We start from the raw sequence: 15,034 nt of genomic DNA, 5'->3' as shown, positions 1-15,034 counted from the left end.
TTGAGTGCAGGAAAATAACAGATTACCATTTGCCATCCACCCTTGCTGATGTTTTACCATCTATAAATGGCGTGCGTGCATGCTCTTCCACGGCTTACGGCCATACCACCCTGAATACGCCCGATCTCGTCCGATCTCGGAAGCTAAGCAGGGTCGGGCCGGGTCAGTACTTGGATGGGAGACCGCCTGGGAATACCCGGTGCTGTAAGCTTTTTATTCTCACCTTTCATCAGCAGAGGGCGCTGCTCCTCCTTTACTGGAGCCAGCTCCTTGGAAAACAGCACCAGTGGACAAACTCTCTTTTTTTTTTTGTTTTAATTTGTCAGTGAGTATATGTGCATTAACTGAAAACTAAATGGCGTGTGGGTCTTGTCATGGCACTTCTTGAGTGCAGGAAAATGACAGATTACCATTTGCCATCCACCCTTGCTGATGTTTTACCATCTATAAATGGCGTGCGTGCATGCTCTTCCATGGCTTACGGCCATACCACCCTGAATACGCCCGATCTCGTCCGATCTCGGAAGCTAAGCAGGGTCGGGCCGGGTCAGTACTTGGATGGGAGACCGCCTGGGAATACCCGGTGCTGTAAGCTTTTTATTCTCACCTTTCATCAGCAGAGGGCGCTGCTCCTCCTTTACTGGAGCCAGCTCCTTGGAAAACAGCACCAGTGGACTAACTCTCTTTTTTTTTTTCTTTTTTTTTTTTTTTTAATTTGTCAGTGAGTATATGTGCATTAACTGAAAAATAAATGGCGTGTGGGTCTTGTCATGGCGCTTCTTGAGTGCAGGAAAATGACAGATTACCATTTGCCATCCACCCTTGCTGATGTTTTACCATCTATAAATGGCGTGCGTGCATGCTCTTCCATGGCTTACGGCCATACCACCCTGAATACGCCCGATCTCGTCCGATCTCGGAAGCTAAGCAGGGTCGGGCCGGGTCAGTACTTGGATGGGAGACCGCCTGGGAATACCCGGTGCTGTAAGCTTTTTATTCTCACCTTTCATCAGCAGAGGGCGCTGCTCCTCCTTTACTGGAGCCAGCTCCTTGGAAAACAGCACCAATGGACAAACTCTCCTTTTTTTCCCTTTTTTTTCCTTTTTTGTTTTTTTTAATTTCTCAATGAGTATATGTGCATTAACTCAAAACTAAATGGCATGTGGGTCTTGTCATGGTGCTTGTTGAGTGCAGGAAAATGACAGATTACCATTTGCCATCCACCCTTGCTGCTATTTTACCATCTATAAATGGCGTACGTACATGCTCTTCCATTGCTTACGGCCATACCACCCTGAATACGCCCGATCTCGTCCGATCTCGGAAGCTAAGCAGGGTCGGGCCGGGTCAGTACTTGCATGGGAGACCGCCTGGGAATACCCGGTGCTGTAAGCTTTTTATTCTCACCTTTCATCAGCAGAGGGCGCTGCTCCTCCTTTACTGGAGCCAGCTCCTTGGAAAACAGCACCAGTGGACAAACTCTCTTTTTTTTTTTGTTTTAATTTGTCAGTGAGTATATGTGCATTAACTGAAAACTAAATGGCGTGTGGGTCTTGTCATGGTGCTTGTTGAGTGCAGGAAAATGACAGATTACCATTTGCCATCCACCCTTGCTGATGTTTTACCATCTATAAATGGCGTGCGTGCATGCTCTTCCACGGCTTACGGCCATACCACCCTGAATACGCCCGATCTCGTCCGATCTCGGAAGCTAAGCAGGGTCGGGCCGGGTCAGTACTTGGATGGGAGACCGCCTGGGAATACTCGGTGCTGTAAGCTTTTTATTCTCACCTTTCATCAGCAGAGGGCGCTGCTCCTCCTTTACTGGAGCCAGCTCCTTGGAAAACAGCACCAGTGGACAAACTCTCCTTTTTTTCCCTTTTTTTTCCTTTTTTGTTTTTTTTAATTTCTCAATGAGTATATGTGCATTAACTCAAAACTAAATGGCATGTGGGTCTTGTCATGGTGCTTGTTGAGTGCAGGAAAATGACAGATTACCATTTGCCATCCACCCTTGCTGATGTTTTACCATCTATAAATGGCGTACGTACATGCTATTCCATTGCTTACGGCCATACCACCCTGAATACGCCCGATCTCGTCCGATCTCGGAAGCTAAGCAGGGTCGGGCCGGGTCAGTACTTGCATGGGAGACCGCCTGGGAATACCCGGTGCTGTAAGCTTTTTATTCTCACCTTTCATCAGCAGAGGGCGCTGCTCCTCCTTTACTGGAGCCAGCTCCTTGGAAAACAGCACCAATGGACAAACTCTCTTTTTTTTTTTGTTTTAATTTGTCAGTGAGTATATGTGCATTAACTGAAAACTAAATGGCGTGTGGGTCTTGTCATGGTGCTTGTTGAGTGCAGGAAAATGACAGATTACCATTTGCCATCCACCCTTGCTGATGTTTTACCATCTATAAATGGCGTGCGTGCATGCTCTTCCATGGCTTACGGCCATACCACCCTGAATACGCCCGATCTCGTCCGATCTCGGAAGCTAAGCAGGGTCGGGCCGGGTCAGTACTTGGATGGGAGACCGCCTGGGAATACTCGGTGCTGTAAGCTTTTTATTCTCACCTTTCATCAGCAGAGGGCGCTGCTCCTCCTTTACTGGAGCCAGCTCCTTGGAAAACAGCACCAGTGGACAAACTCTCCTTTTTTTCCCTTTTTTTTCCTTTTTTGTTTTTTTTAATTTCTCAATGAGTATATGTGCATTAACTCAAAACTAAATGGCATGTGGGTCTTGTCATGGTGCTTGTTGAGTGCAGGAAAATGACAGATTACCATTTGCCATCCACCCTTGCTGATGTTTTACCATCTATAAATGGCGTACGTACATGCTATTCCATTGCTTACGGCCATACCACCCTGAATACGCCCGATCTCGTCCGATCTCGGAAGCTAAGCAGGGTCGGGCCGGGTCAGTACTTGCATGGGAGACCGCCTGGGAATACCCGGTGCTGTAAGCTTTTTATTCTCACCTTTCATCAGCAGAGGGCGCTGCTCCTCCTTTACTGGAGCCAGCTCCTTGGAAAACAGCACCAGTGGACAAATTCTCCTTTTTTTCCTTTTTTTTTCCTTTTTTGTTTTTTTTAATTTCTCAATGAGTATATGTGCATTAACTCAAAACTAAATGGCGTGTGGGTCTTGTCATGGTGCTTGTTGAGTGCAGGAAAATGACAGATTACCATTTGCCATCCACCCTTGCTGATGTTTTACCATCTATAAATGGCGTGCGTGCATGCTCTTCCATGGCTTACGGCCATACCACCCTGAATACGCCCGATCTCGTCCGATCTCGGAAGCTAAGCAGGGTCGGGCCGGGTCAGTACTTGGATGGGAGACCGCCTGGGAATACCCGGTGCTGTAAGCTTTTTATTCTCACCTTTCATCAGCAGAGGGCGCTGCTCCTCCTTTACTGGAGCCAGCTCCTTGGAAAACAGCACCAGTGGACAAACTCTCTTTTTTTTTTTGTTTTAATTTGTCAGTGAGTATATGTGCATTAACTGAAAACTAAATGGCGTGTGGGTCTTGTCATGGCGCTTGTTGAGTGCAGGAAAATAACAGATTACCATTTGCCATCCACCCTTGCTGATGTTTTACCATCTATAAATGGCGTGCGTGCATGCTCTTCCACGGCTTACGGCCATACCACCCTGAATACGCCCGATCTCGTCCGATCTCGGAAGCTAAGCAGGGTCGGGCCGGGTCAGTACTTGGATGGGAGACCGCCTGGGAATACCCGGTGCTGTAAGCTTTTTATTCTCACCTTTCATCAGCAGAGGGCGCTGCTCCTCCTTTACTGGAGCCAGCTCCTTGGAAAACAGCACCAGTGGACAAACTCTCCTTTTTTTCCCTTTTTTTTCCTTTTTTGTTTTTTTTAATTTCTCAATGAGTATATGTGCATTAACTCAAAACTAAATGGCGTGTGGGTCTTGTCATGGTGCTTGTTGAGTGCAGGAAAATGACAGATTACCATTTGCCATCCACCCTTGCTGATGTTTTACCATCTATAAATGGCGTGCGTGCATGCTCTTCCATGGCTTACGGCCATACCACCCTGAATACGCCCGATCTCGTCCGATCTCGGAAGCTAAGCAGGGTCGGGCCGGGTCAGTACTTGGATGGGAGACCGCCTGGGAATACCCGGTGCTGTAAGCTTTTTATTCTCACCTTTCATCAGCAGAGGGCGCTGCTCCTCCTTTACTGGAGCCAGCTCCTTGGAAAACAGCACCAGTGGACAAATTCTCCTTTTTTTCCTTTTTTTTTCCTTTTTTGTTTTTTTTAATTTCTCAATGAGTATATGTGCATTAACTCAAAACTAAATGGCGTGTGGGTCTTGTCATGGTGCTTGTTGAGTGCAGGAAAATGACAGATTACCATTTGCCATCCACCCTTGCTGATGTTTTACCATCTATAAATGGCGTGCGTGCATGCTCTTCCATGGCTTACGGCCATACCACCCTGAATACGCCCGATCTCGTCCGATCTCGGAAGCTAAGCAGGGTCGGGCCGGGTCAGTACTTGGATGGGAGACCGCCTGGGAATACCCGGTGCTGTAAGCTTTTTATTCTCACCTTTCATCAGCAGAGGGCGCTGCTCCTCCTTTACTGGAGCCAGCTCCTTGGAAAACAGCACCAGTGGACAAACTCTCTTTTTTTTTTTTTTTTTAATTTGTCAGTGAGTATATGTGCATTAACTGAAAACTAAATGGCGTGTGGGTCTTGTCATGGCGCTTGTTGAGTGCAGGAAAATAACAGATTACCATTTGCCATCCACCCTTGCTGATGTTTTACCATCTATAAATGGCGTGCGTGCATGCTCTTCCACGGCTTACGGCCATACCACCCTGAATACGCCCGATCTCGTCCGATCTCGGAAGCTAAGCAGGGTCGGGCCGGGTCAGTACTTGGATGGGAGACCGCCTGGGAATACCCGGTGCTGTAAGCTTTTTATTCTCACCTTTCATCAGCAGAGGGCGCTGCTCCTCCTTTACTGGAGCCAGCTCCTTGGAAAACAGCACCAGTGGACAAACTCTCCTTTTTTTCCCTTTTTTTTCCTTTTTTGTTTTTTTTAATTTCTCAATGAGTATATGTGCATTAACTCAAAACTAAATGGCGTGTGGGTCTTGTCATGGTGCTTGTTGAGTGCAGGAAAATGACAGATTACCATTTGCCATCCACCCTTGCTGATGTTTTACCATCTATAAATGGCGTGCGTGCATGCTCTTCCATGGCTTACGGCCATACCACCCTGAATACGCCCGATCTCGTCCGATCTCGGAAGCTAAGCAGGGTCGGGCCGGGTCAGTACTTGGATGGGAGACCGCCTGGGAATACCCGGTGCTGTAAGCTTTTTATTCTCACCTTTCATCAGCAGAGGGCGCTGCTCCTCCTTTACTGGAGCCAGCTCCTTGGAAAACAGCACCAGTGGACAAACTCTCCTTTTTTTCCCTTTTTTTTCCTTTTTTGTTTTTTTTAATTTCTCAATGAGTATATGTGCATTAACTCAAAACTAAATGGCATGTGGGTCTTGTCATGGTGCTTGTTGAGTGCAGGAAAATGACAGATTACCATTTGCCATCCACCCTTGCTGCTGTTTTACCATCTATAAATGGCGTACGTACATGCTCTTCCATTGCTTACGGCCATACCACCCTGAATACGCCCGATCTCGTCCGATCTCGGAAGCTAAGCAGGGTCGGGCCGGGTCAGTACTTGCATGGGAGACCGCCTGGGAATACCCGGTGCTGTAAGCTTTTTATTCTCACCTTTCATCAGCAGAGGGCGCTGCTCCTCCTTTACTGGAGCCAGCTCCTTGGAAAACAGCACCAGTGGACAAACTCTCTTTTTTTTTTTGTTTTAATTTGTCATTGAGTATATGTGCATTAACTGAAAACTAAATGGCGTGTGGGTCTTGTCATGGCGCTTGTTGAGTGCAGGAAAATGACAGATTACCATTTGCCATCCACCCTTGCTGATGTTTTAACATCTATAAATGGCGTGCGTGCATGCTCTTCCATGGCTTACGGCCATACCACCCTGAATACGCCCGATCTCGTCCCATCTCGGAAGCTAAGCAGGGTCGGGCCGGGTCAGTACTTGGATGGGAGACCGCCTGGGAATACCCGGTGCTGTAAGCTTTTTATTCTCACCTTTCATCAGCAGAGGGCGCTGCTCCTCCTTTACTGGAGCCAGCTCCTTGGAAAACAGCACCAGTGGACAAACTCTCCTTTTTTTCCCTTTTTTTTCCTTTTTTGTTTTTTTTAATTTCTCAATGAGTATATGTGCATTAACTCAAAACTAAATGGCGTGTGGGTCTTGTCATGGTGCTTGTTGAGTGCAGGAAAATGACAGATTACCATTTGCCATCCACCCTTGCTGATGTTTTACCATCTATAAATGGCGTGCGTGCATGCTCTTCCATGGCTTACGGCCATACCACCCTGAATACGCCCGATCTCGTCCGATCTCGGAAGCTAAGCAGGGTCGGGCCGGGTCAGTACTTGGATGGGAGACTGCCTGGGAATACCCGGTGCTGTAAGCTTTTTATTCTCACCTTTCATCAGCAGAGGGCGCTGCTCCTCCTTTACTGGAGCCAGCTCCTTGGAAAACAGCACCAGTGGACAAATTCTCCTTTTTTTCCTTTTTTTTTCCTTTTTTGTTTTTTTTAATTTCTCAATGAGTATATGTGCATTAACTCAAAACTAAATGGCGTGTGGGTCTTGTCATGGTGCTTGTTGAGTGCAGGAAAATGACAGATTACCATTTGCCATCCACCCTTGCTGATGTTTTACCATCTATAAATGGCGTGCGTGCATGCTCTTCCATGGCTTACGGCCATACCACCCTGAATACGCCCGATCTCGTCCGATCTCGGAAGCTAAGCAGGGTCGGGCCGGGTCAGTACTTGGATGGGAGACCGCCTGGGAATACCCGGTGCTGTAAGCTTTTTATTCTCACCTTTCATCAGCAGAGGGCGCTGCTCCTCCTTTACTGGAGCCAGCTCCTTGGAAAACAGCACCAGTGGACAAACTCTCTTTTTTTTCCCTTTTTTTTCCTTTTTTGTTTTTTTTAATTTCTCAATGAGTATATGTGCATTAACTCAAAACTAAATGGCGTGTGGGTCTTGTCATGGTGCTTGTTGAGTGCAGGAAAATGACAGATTACCATTTGCCATCCACCCTTGCTGATGTTTTACCATCTATAAATGGCGTGCGTGCATGCTCTTCCATGGCTTACGGCCATACCACCCTGAATACGCCCGATCTCGTCCGATCTCGGAAGCTAAGCAGGGTCGGGCCGGGTCAGTACTTGGATGGGAGACCGCCTGGGAATACCCGGTGCTGTAAGCTTTTTATTCTCACCTTTCATCAGCAGAGGGCGCTGCTCCTCCTTTACTGGAGCCAGCTCCTTGGAAAACAGCACCAGTGGACAAATTCTCCTTTTTTTCCTTTTTTTTTCCTTTTTTGTTTTTTTTAATTTCTCAATGAGTATATGTGCATTAACTCAAAACTAAATGGCGTGTGGGTCTTGTCATGGTGCTTGTTGAGTGCAGGAAAATGACAGATTACCATTTGCCATCCACCCTTGCTGATGTTTTACCATCTATAAATGGCGTGCGTGCATGCTCTTCCATGGCTTACGGCCATACCACCCTGAATACGCCCGATCTCGTCCGATCTCGGAAGCTAAGCAGGGTCGGGCCGGGTCAGTACTTGGATGGGAGACCGCCTGGGAATACCCGGTGCTGTAAGCTTTTTATTCTCACCTTTCATCAGCAGAGGGCGCTGCTCCTCCTTTACTGGAGCCAGCTCCTTGGAAAACAGCACCAGTGGACAAACTCTCTTTTTTTTTTTTTTTTTAATTTGTCAGTGAGTATATGTGCATTAACTGAAAACTAAATGGCGTGTGGGTCTTGTCATGGCGCTTGTTGAGTGCAGGAAAATAACAGATTACCATTTGCCATCCACCCTTGCTGATGTTTTACCATCTATAAATGGCGTGCGTGCATGCTCTTCCACGGCTTACGGCCATACCACCCTGAATACGCCCGATCTCGTCCGATCTCGGAAGCTAAGCAGGGTCGGGCCGGGTCAGTACTTGGATGGGAGACCGCCTGGGAATACCCGGTGCTGTAAGCTTTTTATTCTCACCTTTCATCAGCAGAGGGCGCTGCTCCTCCTTTACTGGAGCCAGCTCCTTGGAAAACAGCACCAGTGGACAAACTCTCCTTTTTTTCCCTTTTTTTTCCTTTTTTGTTTTTTTTAATTTCTCAATGAGTATATGTGCATTAACTCAAAACTAAATGGCGTGTGGGTCTTGTCATGGTGCTTGTTGAGTGCAGGAAAATGACAGATTACCATTTGCCATCCACCCTTGCTGATGTTTTACCATCTATAAATGGCGTGCGTGCATGCTCTTCCATGGCTTACGGCCATACCACCCTGAATACGCCCGATCTCGTCCGATCTCGGAAGCTAAGCAGGGTCGGGCCGGGTCAGTACTTGGATGGGAGACCGCCTGGGAATACCCGGTGCTGTAAGCTTTTTATTCTCACCTTTCATCAGCAGAGGGCGCTGCTCCTCCTTTACTGGAGCCAGCTCCTTGGAAAACAGCACCAGTGGACAAACTCTCCTTTTTTTCCCTTTTTTTTCCTTTTTTGTTTTTTTTAATTTCTCAATGAGTATATGTGCATTAACTCAAAACTAAATGGCATGTGGGTCTTGTCATGGTGCTTGTTGAGTGCAGGAAAATGACAGATTACCATTTGCCATCCACCCTTGCTGCTGTTTTACCATCTATAAATGGCGTACGTACATGCTCTTCCATTGCTTACGGCCATACCACCCTGAATACGCCCGATCTCGTCCGATCTCGGAAGCTAAGCAGGGTCGGGCCGGGTCAGTACTTGCATGGGAGACCGCCTGGGAATACCCGGTGCTGTAAGCTTTTTATTCTCACCTTTCATCAGCAGAGGGCGCTGCTCCTCCTTTACTGGAGCCAGCTCCTTGGAAAACAGCACCAGTGGACAAACTCTCTTTTTTTTTTTGTTTTAATTTGTCATTGAGTATATGTGCATTAACTGAAAACTAAATGGCGTGTGGGTCTTGTCATGGCGCTTGTTGAGTGCAGGAAAATGACAGATTACCATTTGCCATCCACCCTTGCTGATGTTTTAACATCTATAAATGGCGTGCGTGCATGCTCTTCCATGGCTTACGGCCATACCACCCTGAATACGCCCGATCTCGTCCCATCTCGGAAGCTAAGCAGGGTCGGGCCGGGTCAGTACTTGGATGGGAGACCGCCTGGGAATACCCGGTGCTGTAAGCTTTTTATTCTCACCTTTCATCAGCAGAGGGCGCTGCTCCTCCTTTACTGGAGCCAGCTCCTTGGAAAACAGCACCAGTGGACAAACTCTCCTTTTTTTCCCTTTTTTTTCCTTTTTTGTTTTTTTTAATTTCTCAATGAGTATATGTGCATTAACTCAAAACTAAATGGCGTGTGGGTCTTGTCATGGTGCTTGTTGAGTGCAGGAAAATGACAGATTACCATTTGCCATCCACCCTTGCTGATGTTTTACCATCTATAAATGGCGTGCGTGCATGCTCTTCCATGGCTTACGGCCATACCACCCTGAATACGCCCGATCTCGTCCGATCTCGGAAGCTAAGCAGGGTCGGGCCGGGTCAGTACTTGGATGGGAGACTGCCTGGGAATACCCGGTGCTGTAAGCTTTTTATTCTCACCTTTCATCAGCAGAGGGCGCTGCTCCTCCTTTACTGGAGCCAGCTCCTTGGAAAACAGCACCAGTGGACAAACTCTCTTTTTTTTTTTGTTTTAATTTGTCAGTGAGTATATGTGCATTAACTGAAAACTAAATGGCGTGTGGGTCTTGTCATGGCGCTTGTTGAGTGCAGGAAAATGACAGATTACCATTTGCCATCCACCCTTGCTGATGTTTTACCATCTATAAATGGCGTGCGTGCATGCTCTTCCATGGCTTACGGCCATACCACCCTGAATACGCCCGATCTCGTCCGATCTCGGAAGCTAAGCAGGGTCGGGCCGGGTCAGTACTTGGATGGGAGACCGCCTGGGAATACCCGGTGCTGTAAGCTTTTTATTCTCACCTTTCATCAGCAGAGGGCGCTGCTCCTCCTTTACTGGAGCCAGCTCCTTGGAAAACAGCACCAGTGGACAAACTCCTTTTTTTCCCTTTTTTTTCCTTTTTTGTTTTTTTTAATTTCTCAATGAGTATATGTGCATTAACTCAAAACTAAATGGCGTGTGGGTCTTGTCATGGTGCTTGTTGAGTGCAGGAAAATGACAGATTACCATTTGCCATCCACCCTTGCTGATGTTTTACCATCTATAAATGGCGTGCGTGCATGCTATTCCATGGCTTACGGCCATACCACCCTGAATACGCCCGATCTCGTCCGATCTCGGAAGCTAAGCAGGGTCGGGCCGGGTCAGTACTTGGATGGGAGACCGCCTGGGAATACCCGGTGCTGTAAGCTTTTTATTCTCACCTTTCATCAGCAGAGGGCGCTGCTCCTCCTTTACTGGAGCCAGCTCCTTGGAAAACAGCACCAGTGGACAAACTCTCCTTTTTTTCCCTTTTTTTTCCTTTTTTGTTTTTTTTAATTTCTCAATAAGTATATGTGCATTAACTCAAAACTAAATGGCGTGTGGGTCTTGTCATGGTGCTTGTTGAGTGCAGGAAAATGACAGATTACCATTTGCCATCCACCCTTGCTGATGTTTTACCATCTATAAATGGCGTGCGTGCGTGCATGCTCTTCCATGGCTTACGGCCATACCACCCTGAATACGCCCGATCTCGTCCGATCTCGGAAGCTAAGCAGGGTCGGGCCGGGTCAGTACTTGGATGGGAGACCGCCTGGGAATACCCGGTGCTGTAAGCTTTTTATTCTCACCTTTCATCAGCAGAGGGCGCTGCTCCTCCTTTACTGGAGCCAGCTCCTTGGAAAACAGCACCAGTGGACAAACTCTTTTTTTTTTTGTTTTAATTTGTCAGTGAGTATATGTGCATTAACTGAAAACTAAATGGCGTGTGGGTCTTGTCATGGCGCTTGTTGAGTGCAGGAAAATGACAGATTACCATTTGCCATCCACCCTTGCTGATGTTTTACCATCTATAAATGGCGTGCGTGCATGCTCTTCCATGGCTTACGGCCATACCACCCTGAATACGCCCGATCTCGTCCGATCTTGGAAGCTAAGCAGGGTCGGGCCGGGTCAGTACTTGGATGGGAGACCGCCTGGGAATACCCGGTGCTGTAAGCTTTTTATTCTCACCTTTCATCAGCAGAGGGCGCTGCTCCTCCTTTACTGGAGCCAGCTCCTTGGAAAACAGCACCAGTGGACAAACTCCTTTTTTTCCCTTTTTTTTCCTTTTTTGTTTTTTTTTAATTTCTCAATGAGTATATGTGCATTAACTCAAAACTAAATGGCGTGTGGGTCTTGTCATGGTGCTTGTTGAGTGCAGGAAAATGACAGATTACCATTTGCCATCCACCCTTGCTGATGTTTTACCATCTATAAATGGCGTGCGTGCATGCTCTTCCATGGCTTACGGCCATACCACCCTGAATACGCCCGATCTCGTCCGATCTCGGAAGCTAAGCAGGGTCGGGCCGGGTCAGTACTTGGATGGGAGACCGCCTGGGAATACCCGGTGCTGTAAGCTTTTTATTCTCACCTTTCATCAGCAGAGGGCGCTGCTCCTCCTTTACTGGAGCCAGCTCCTTGGAAAACAGCACCAGTGGACAAACTCTCCTTTTTTTCCCTTTTTTTTCCTTTTTTGTTTTTTTTAATTTCTCAATGAGTATATGTGCATTAACTCAAAACTAAATGGCATGTGGGTCTTGTCATGGTGCTTGTTGAGTGCAGGAAAATGACAGATTACCATTTGCCATCCACCCTTGCTGCTGTTTTACCATCTATAAATGGCGTACGTACATGCTCTTCCATTGCTTACGGCCATACCACCCTGAATACGCCCGATCTCGTCCGATCTCGGAAGCTAAGCAGGGTCGGGCCGGGTCAGTACTTGCATGGGAGACCGCCTGGGAATACCCGGTGCTGTAAGCTTTTTATTCTCACCTTTCATCAGCAGAGGGCGCTGCTCCTCCTTTACTGGAGCCAGCTCCTTGGAAAACAGCACCAGTGGACAAACTCTCTTTTTTTTTTTGTTTTAATTTGTCAGTGAGTATATGTGCATTAACTGAAAACTAAATGGCGTGTGGGTCTTGTCATGGCGCTTGTTGAGTGCAGGAAAATGACAGATTACCATTTGCCATCCACCCTTGCTGATGTTTTACCATCTATAAATGGCGTGCGTGCATGCTCTTCCATGGCTTACGGCCATACCACCCTGAATACGCCCGATCTCGTCCGATCTCGGAAGCTAAGCAGGGTCGGGCCGGGTCAGTACTTGGATGGGAGACCGCCTGGGAATACCCGGTGCTGTAAGCTTTTTATTCTCACCTTTCATCAGCAGAGGGCGCTGCTCCTCCTTTACTGGAGCCAGCTCCTTGGAAAACAGCACCAGTGGACAAACTCTCCTTTTTTTCCCTTTTTTTTCCTTTTTTGTTTTTTTTAATTTCTCAATGAGTATATGTGCATTAACTCAAAACTAAATGGCGTGTGGGTCTTGTCATGGTGCTTGTTGAGTGCAGGAAAATGACAGATTACCATTTGCCATCCACCCTTGCTGATGTTTTACCATCTATAAATGGCGTGCGTGCATGCTCTTCCATGGCTTACGGCCATACCACCCTGAATACGCCCGATCTCGTCCGTTCTCGGAAGCTAAGCAGGGTCGGGCCGGGTCAGTACTTGGATGGGAGACCGCCTGGGAATACCCGGTGCTGTAAGCTTTTTATTCTCACCTTTCATCAGCAGAGGGCGCTGCTCCTCCTTTACTGGAGCCAGCTCCTTGGAAAACAGCACCAGTGGACAAACTCTCCTTTTTTTCCCTTTTTTTTCCTTTTTTGTTTTTTTTAATTTCTCAATAAGTATATGTGCATTAACTCAAAACTAAATGGCGTGTGGGTCTTGTCATGGTGCTTGTTGAGTGCAGGAAAATGACAGATTACCATTTGCCATCCACCCTTGCTGATGTTTTACCATCTATAAATGGCGTGCGTGCATGCTCTTCCATGGCTTACGGCCATACCACCCTGAATACGCCCGATCTCGTCCGATCTCGGAAGCTAAGCAGGGTCGGGCCGGGTCAGTACTTGGATGGGAGACCGCCTGGGAATACCCGGTGCTGTAAGCTTTTTATTCTCACCTTTCATCAGCAGAGGGCGCTGCTCCTCCTTTACTGGAGCCAGCTCCTTGGAAAACAGCACCAGTGGACAAACTGTCTTTTTTTTTTTCTTTTTTTTTTTTTTTTAATTTGTCAGTGAGTATATGTGCATTAACTGAAAAATAAATGGCGTGTGGGTCTTGTCATGGCGCTTGTTGAGTGCAGGAAAATGACAGATTACCATTTGCCATCCACCCTTGCTGATGTTTTACCATCTATAAATGGCGTGCGTGCATGCTCTTCCATGGCTTACGGCCATACCACCCTGAATACGCCCGATCTCGTCCGATCTCGGAAGCTAAGCAGGGTCGGGCCGGGTCAGTACTTGGATGGGAGACCGCCTGGGAATACCCGGTGCTGTAAGCTTTTTATTCTCACCTTTCATCAGCAGAGGGCGCTGCTCCTCCTTTACTGGAGCCAGCTCCTTGGAAAACAGTACCAGTGGACAAACTCTCCTTTTTTTCCCTTTTTTTTCCTTTTTTGTTTTTTTTAATTTCTCAATGAGTATGTGTGCATTAACTCAAAACTAAATGGCGTGTGGGTCTTGTCATGGTGCTTGTTGAGTGCAGGAAAATGACAGATTACCATTTGCCATCCACCCTTGCTGATGTTTTACCATCTATAAATGGCGTGCGTGCATGCTCTTCCATGGCTTACGGCCATACCACCCTGAATACGCCCGATCTCGTCTGATCTCGGAAAGCTAAGCAGGGTCGGGCCGGGTCAGTACTTGGATGGGAGACCGCCTGGGAATACCCGGTGCTGTAAGCTTTTTATTCTCACCTTTCATCAGCAGAGGGCGCTGCTCCTCCTTTACTGGAGCCAGCTCCTTGGAAAACAGCACCAGTGGACAAACTCTCTTTTTTTTTTTTTTTTAATTTGTCAGTGAGTATATGTGCATTAACTGAAAACTAAATGGCGTGTGGGTCTTGTCATGGCACTTCTTGAGTGCAGGAAAATGACAGATTACCATTTGCCATCCACCCTTGCTGATGTTTTACCATCTATAAATGGCGTGCGTGCATGCTCTTCCATGGCTTACGGCCATACCACCCTGAATACGCCCGATCTCGTCCGATCTCGGAAGCTAAGCAGGGTCGGGCCGGGTCAGTACTTGGATGGGAGACCGCCTGGGAATACCCGGTGCTGTAAGCTTTTTATTCTCACCTTTCATCAGCAGAGGGCGCTGCTCCTCCTTTACTGGAGCCAGCTCCTTGGAAAACAGCACCAGTGGACAAACTCTCCTTTTTTTCCCTTTTTTTTTTTTTTTTTAATTTGTCAGTGAGTATATGTGCATTAACTCAAAACTAAATGGCGTGTGGGTCTTGTCATGGTGCTTGTTGAGTGCAGGAAAATGACAGATTACCATTTGCCATCCACCCTTGCTGATGTTTTACCATCTATAAATGGCGTGCGTGTATGCTCTTCCATGGCTTACGGCCATACCACCCTGAATACGCCCGATCTCGTCCGATCTCGGAAGCTAAGCAGGGTCGGGCCGGGTCAGTACTTGCATGGGAGACCGCCTGGGAATACCCGGTGCTGTAAGCTTTTTATTCTCACCTTTCATCAGCAGAGGGCGCTGCTCCTCCTTTACTGGAGCCAGCTCCTTGGAAAACAGCACCAATGGACAAACTCTCCTTTTTTTCCCTTTTTTTTCCTTTTTTGTTTTTTTTAATTTCTCAATG

General features: G+C 47.4%; 38 non-coding genes across 38 annotated transcripts; all 38 read left to right on the top strand.

Annotated features, from left to right (window-relative positions):
* The first annotated feature begins 92 nt into the window (after window positions 1-92).
* On the top strand, window positions 93-211 carry LOC144460257 (5S ribosomal RNA). Its single transcript, XR_013488973.1, has one exon. It is a non-coding gene; the product is annotated as a 5S ribosomal RNA (ribosomal RNA).
* Window positions 212-476: 265 nt separating this feature from the next.
* LOC144460256 (5S ribosomal RNA) lies at window positions 477-595 on the top strand. Its single transcript, XR_013488972.1, has one exon. It is a non-coding gene; the product is annotated as a 5S ribosomal RNA (ribosomal RNA).
* Window positions 596-872: 277 nt separating this feature from the next.
* Window positions 873-991, top strand: LOC144460255 (5S ribosomal RNA). Its single transcript, XR_013488971.1, has one exon. It is a non-coding gene; the product is annotated as a 5S ribosomal RNA (ribosomal RNA).
* A 285-nt stretch (window positions 992-1,276) lies between these two features.
* LOC144460893 (5S ribosomal RNA) lies at window positions 1,277-1,395 on the top strand. Its single transcript, XR_013489612.1, has one exon. It is a non-coding gene; the product is annotated as a 5S ribosomal RNA (ribosomal RNA).
* A 265-nt stretch (window positions 1,396-1,660) lies between these two features.
* LOC144460961 (5S ribosomal RNA) lies at window positions 1,661-1,779 on the top strand. The gene has a single exon (XR_013489680.1). It is a non-coding gene; the product is annotated as a 5S ribosomal RNA (ribosomal RNA).
* A 285-nt stretch (window positions 1,780-2,064) lies between these two features.
* LOC144460892 (5S ribosomal RNA) lies at window positions 2,065-2,183 on the top strand. Its single transcript, XR_013489611.1, has one exon. It is a non-coding gene; the product is annotated as a 5S ribosomal RNA (ribosomal RNA).
* Window positions 2,184-2,448: 265 nt separating this feature from the next.
* Window positions 2,449-2,567, top strand: LOC144460960 (5S ribosomal RNA). Its single transcript, XR_013489679.1, has one exon. It is a non-coding gene; the product is annotated as a 5S ribosomal RNA (ribosomal RNA).
* A 285-nt stretch (window positions 2,568-2,852) lies between these two features.
* LOC144460891 (5S ribosomal RNA) lies at window positions 2,853-2,971 on the top strand. Its single transcript, XR_013489610.1, has one exon. It is a non-coding gene; the product is annotated as a 5S ribosomal RNA (ribosomal RNA).
* Window positions 2,972-3,256: 285 nt separating this feature from the next.
* On the top strand, window positions 3,257-3,375 carry LOC144460254 (5S ribosomal RNA). Its single transcript, XR_013488970.1, has one exon. It is a non-coding gene; the product is annotated as a 5S ribosomal RNA (ribosomal RNA).
* Window positions 3,376-3,640: 265 nt separating this feature from the next.
* LOC144460253 (5S ribosomal RNA) lies at window positions 3,641-3,759 on the top strand. Its single transcript, XR_013488969.1, has one exon. It is a non-coding gene; the product is annotated as a 5S ribosomal RNA (ribosomal RNA).
* A 285-nt stretch (window positions 3,760-4,044) lies between these two features.
* On the top strand, window positions 4,045-4,163 carry LOC144460251 (5S ribosomal RNA). The gene has a single exon (XR_013488967.1). It is a non-coding gene; the product is annotated as a 5S ribosomal RNA (ribosomal RNA).
* Window positions 4,164-4,448: 285 nt separating this feature from the next.
* Window positions 4,449-4,567, top strand: LOC144460250 (5S ribosomal RNA). Its single transcript, XR_013488966.1, has one exon. It is a non-coding gene; the product is annotated as a 5S ribosomal RNA (ribosomal RNA).
* A 266-nt stretch (window positions 4,568-4,833) lies between these two features.
* LOC144460249 (5S ribosomal RNA) lies at window positions 4,834-4,952 on the top strand. Its single transcript, XR_013488965.1, has one exon. It is a non-coding gene; the product is annotated as a 5S ribosomal RNA (ribosomal RNA).
* Window positions 4,953-5,237: 285 nt separating this feature from the next.
* Window positions 5,238-5,356, top strand: LOC144460248 (5S ribosomal RNA). The gene has a single exon (XR_013488964.1). It is a non-coding gene; the product is annotated as a 5S ribosomal RNA (ribosomal RNA).
* A 285-nt stretch (window positions 5,357-5,641) lies between these two features.
* LOC144460890 (5S ribosomal RNA) lies at window positions 5,642-5,760 on the top strand. The gene has a single exon (XR_013489609.1). It is a non-coding gene; the product is annotated as a 5S ribosomal RNA (ribosomal RNA).
* A 265-nt stretch (window positions 5,761-6,025) lies between these two features.
* Window positions 6,026-6,144, top strand: LOC144461226 (5S ribosomal RNA). Its single transcript, XR_013489945.1, has one exon. It is a non-coding gene; the product is annotated as a 5S ribosomal RNA (ribosomal RNA).
* A 285-nt stretch (window positions 6,145-6,429) lies between these two features.
* Window positions 6,430-6,548, top strand: LOC144460972 (5S ribosomal RNA). Its single transcript, XR_013489691.1, has one exon. It is a non-coding gene; the product is annotated as a 5S ribosomal RNA (ribosomal RNA).
* A 285-nt stretch (window positions 6,549-6,833) lies between these two features.
* LOC144460247 (5S ribosomal RNA) lies at window positions 6,834-6,952 on the top strand. The gene has a single exon (XR_013488963.1). It is a non-coding gene; the product is annotated as a 5S ribosomal RNA (ribosomal RNA).
* A 285-nt stretch (window positions 6,953-7,237) lies between these two features.
* Window positions 7,238-7,356, top strand: LOC144460246 (5S ribosomal RNA). Its single transcript, XR_013488962.1, has one exon. It is a non-coding gene; the product is annotated as a 5S ribosomal RNA (ribosomal RNA).
* A 285-nt stretch (window positions 7,357-7,641) lies between these two features.
* Window positions 7,642-7,760, top strand: LOC144460245 (5S ribosomal RNA). Its single transcript, XR_013488961.1, has one exon. It is a non-coding gene; the product is annotated as a 5S ribosomal RNA (ribosomal RNA).
* Window positions 7,761-8,026: 266 nt separating this feature from the next.
* Window positions 8,027-8,145, top strand: LOC144460244 (5S ribosomal RNA). The gene has a single exon (XR_013488960.1). It is a non-coding gene; the product is annotated as a 5S ribosomal RNA (ribosomal RNA).
* A 285-nt stretch (window positions 8,146-8,430) lies between these two features.
* On the top strand, window positions 8,431-8,549 carry LOC144460243 (5S ribosomal RNA). Its single transcript, XR_013488959.1, has one exon. It is a non-coding gene; the product is annotated as a 5S ribosomal RNA (ribosomal RNA).
* Window positions 8,550-8,834: 285 nt separating this feature from the next.
* On the top strand, window positions 8,835-8,953 carry LOC144460889 (5S ribosomal RNA). Its single transcript, XR_013489608.1, has one exon. It is a non-coding gene; the product is annotated as a 5S ribosomal RNA (ribosomal RNA).
* Window positions 8,954-9,218: 265 nt separating this feature from the next.
* On the top strand, window positions 9,219-9,337 carry LOC144461225 (5S ribosomal RNA). The gene has a single exon (XR_013489944.1). It is a non-coding gene; the product is annotated as a 5S ribosomal RNA (ribosomal RNA).
* Window positions 9,338-9,622: 285 nt separating this feature from the next.
* LOC144460971 (5S ribosomal RNA) lies at window positions 9,623-9,741 on the top strand. Its single transcript, XR_013489690.1, has one exon. It is a non-coding gene; the product is annotated as a 5S ribosomal RNA (ribosomal RNA).
* Window positions 9,742-10,006: 265 nt separating this feature from the next.
* Window positions 10,007-10,125, top strand: LOC144460242 (5S ribosomal RNA). Its single transcript, XR_013488958.1, has one exon. It is a non-coding gene; the product is annotated as a 5S ribosomal RNA (ribosomal RNA).
* A 283-nt stretch (window positions 10,126-10,408) lies between these two features.
* On the top strand, window positions 10,409-10,527 carry LOC144460240 (5S ribosomal RNA). The gene has a single exon (XR_013488956.1). It is a non-coding gene; the product is annotated as a 5S ribosomal RNA (ribosomal RNA).
* A 289-nt stretch (window positions 10,528-10,816) lies between these two features.
* On the top strand, window positions 10,817-10,935 carry LOC144460239 (5S ribosomal RNA). Its single transcript, XR_013488955.1, has one exon. It is a non-coding gene; the product is annotated as a 5S ribosomal RNA (ribosomal RNA).
* A 263-nt stretch (window positions 10,936-11,198) lies between these two features.
* On the top strand, window positions 11,199-11,317 carry LOC144461035 (5S ribosomal RNA). Its single transcript, XR_013489754.1, has one exon. It is a non-coding gene; the product is annotated as a 5S ribosomal RNA (ribosomal RNA).
* A 284-nt stretch (window positions 11,318-11,601) lies between these two features.
* On the top strand, window positions 11,602-11,720 carry LOC144460238 (5S ribosomal RNA). Its single transcript, XR_013488954.1, has one exon. It is a non-coding gene; the product is annotated as a 5S ribosomal RNA (ribosomal RNA).
* Window positions 11,721-12,005: 285 nt separating this feature from the next.
* LOC144460888 (5S ribosomal RNA) lies at window positions 12,006-12,124 on the top strand. Its single transcript, XR_013489607.1, has one exon. It is a non-coding gene; the product is annotated as a 5S ribosomal RNA (ribosomal RNA).
* Window positions 12,125-12,389: 265 nt separating this feature from the next.
* LOC144460237 (5S ribosomal RNA) lies at window positions 12,390-12,508 on the top strand. Its single transcript, XR_013488953.1, has one exon. It is a non-coding gene; the product is annotated as a 5S ribosomal RNA (ribosomal RNA).
* A 285-nt stretch (window positions 12,509-12,793) lies between these two features.
* Window positions 12,794-12,912, top strand: LOC144461044 (5S ribosomal RNA). Its single transcript, XR_013489763.1, has one exon. It is a non-coding gene; the product is annotated as a 5S ribosomal RNA (ribosomal RNA).
* Window positions 12,913-13,197: 285 nt separating this feature from the next.
* Window positions 13,198-13,316, top strand: LOC144460236 (5S ribosomal RNA). The gene has a single exon (XR_013488952.1). It is a non-coding gene; the product is annotated as a 5S ribosomal RNA (ribosomal RNA).
* A 277-nt stretch (window positions 13,317-13,593) lies between these two features.
* LOC144460234 (5S ribosomal RNA) lies at window positions 13,594-13,712 on the top strand. The gene has a single exon (XR_013488950.1). It is a non-coding gene; the product is annotated as a 5S ribosomal RNA (ribosomal RNA).
* A 285-nt stretch (window positions 13,713-13,997) lies between these two features.
* LOC144461160 (5S ribosomal RNA) lies at window positions 13,998-14,117 on the top strand. The gene has a single exon (XR_013489879.1). It is a non-coding gene; the product is annotated as a 5S ribosomal RNA (ribosomal RNA).
* Window positions 14,118-14,382: 265 nt separating this feature from the next.
* LOC144460233 (5S ribosomal RNA) lies at window positions 14,383-14,501 on the top strand. Its single transcript, XR_013488949.1, has one exon. It is a non-coding gene; the product is annotated as a 5S ribosomal RNA (ribosomal RNA).
* Window positions 14,502-14,778: 277 nt separating this feature from the next.
* Window positions 14,779-14,897, top strand: LOC144460887 (5S ribosomal RNA). Its single transcript, XR_013489606.1, has one exon. It is a non-coding gene; the product is annotated as a 5S ribosomal RNA (ribosomal RNA).
* The last annotated feature ends 137 nt before the right edge of the window (window positions 14,898-15,034 follow it).

Source organism: Epinephelus lanceolatus, chromosome 22 (assembly GCF_041903045.1).
Source record: "Epinephelus lanceolatus isolate andai-2023 chromosome 22, ASM4190304v1, whole genome shotgun sequence".
NCBI lineage: Eukaryota > Metazoa > Chordata > Actinopteri > Perciformes > Serranidae > Epinephelus > Epinephelus lanceolatus.
This window is presented reverse-complemented; position numbering and strand designations above follow the sequence as displayed.